The sequence below is a fragment of the Neovison vison genome, chromosome 12, assembly GCF_020171115.1.
Source record: "Neovison vison isolate M4711 chromosome 12, ASM_NN_V1, whole genome shotgun sequence".
Taxonomy (NCBI): domain Eukaryota; kingdom Metazoa; phylum Chordata; class Mammalia; order Carnivora; family Mustelidae; genus Neogale; species Neogale vison.
In genome coordinates, this window is record NC_058102.1 from 69,605,424 (window position 1) to 69,607,022 (window position 1,599).

Consider the following 1,599-nt stretch of genomic DNA (forward strand, 5'->3'; position numbering starts at 1 on the left):
AAGATGAAAACCAAAAACATTTTCCTTTATGTGAACATAGCACTGCTGCCTAGAAATACAATCCAAAAGATAAAAAGGAGAAAAAACAAATTACTTGGGGGGGGGGACAGAAAATTCACTAGTAAATCTCTATTTTCAGAATGTACTCTATAGCATAATATGGCCCCTCTGGATGGCTGCCAAGTCACTGGACCAGAAATGTGCTTATGGGATCTAAGGCCTGATCTTTGGTTCACATTCTTGCTCCACCCCTGAAATTCTTTTCTACTACATTAAAACCATCAATTGACAATTAGCTCAGCATCGTTTATGTGTATAAGGGCCCTGGGCTCTAGCGAAATCTCATAAAACTGTTTATAACATATTCCACAACGGAGTAAAAAAGCAAACTGACAAATGACCCCCCACCTTTAGCTTTACACCCTTCTGGCTAGAACTATATGGAAAAAACAGCGCAACTATGTTGGTGTGGGTGCTGCTGAGAAGAGGGGTAGCACATAACCATCCGAGAGAATACCAGATCACACTTTTCAGCATTTTGTAAGGAGGCATAGGATTTATACTCAGGGTATAGTCTTGGCACATATTAATGTATATTTATTGAGGACCTCCTCTGTGCCAGGTACTAAGTCACTCACTGTGCATGGGGCAAAGAGGAACAGATTACGATGATGTCTTCAATGGGCTTACAATAAGGAAGGGACCTGAATTATTACACAAACAGCGATCCTGAAGGTAGGTCTGATATGAAACTTTGTCTGATATATTTATACACATCTTCAAAGAAAAATAGCTTGAAGATTTACTCTCTGAAGTTGAAAGTCGTAGAAATAGATGCTTACTACCTCACTGTGCTAGCAGAAAATCAGAATAAGGAGCAAGGATCGATGCACTCCTTGACTGGAAGGAATGGGAATGGACACCTGAGCAGAACGCTAGAGCCCGTCTGAGTCCAGAGGGTCCCAAGCACGACTGTGCCCTAGAATCAGGTTTTGTTTACCGTGGACTTGCCGGCTCAGGCGATGGTCTTTCCTGGGTGCCCTCGGTGTGCCTATTCCTCACGCTCTGAGAAGACCCCTCCAAGCACAACAAAACATGGGAAGTTTAAAGGGCTCCACGCATAGCAGTAGAATCGTTCTTACCTTGGAGTTTTGGCATCTGACGCTTAGAAGGCTCACAGATATTGGGATGAGTATTGTTGAGCGAGAGAAGTGGGCAAAGTACAAGGGGAGGTAAGAGAGGAAATTATCTCTTGCTGAGAGAATCAGAGACCAGCCTTCAGGAAGACAGTATCATTTGAGCAGAGCCTGCAAGTCAGAGGGTACCTCATGCGGAGTACTGACTGACTGACTGACTGACTTCCCAACACACTCCCTTAAAAGAGGATTTTAAGCTGTTTTTCACTACTATGTTCTCTGGATAGTTTTTAAAGCTAGAATGCAAATACGCTGGCGAGAACGTAGTTGCACTTTTTGAAAGTAATCACTTCCCCCTAAAACCTAAGGGCTGGGTCTTACACCTGGGGTTCTGCCCCTCCCCCTCTCCATTCAGAGAACTTGTCTTTGAGAAGGCAGGAGGGTGAGGGAGGGTGCTGATTCA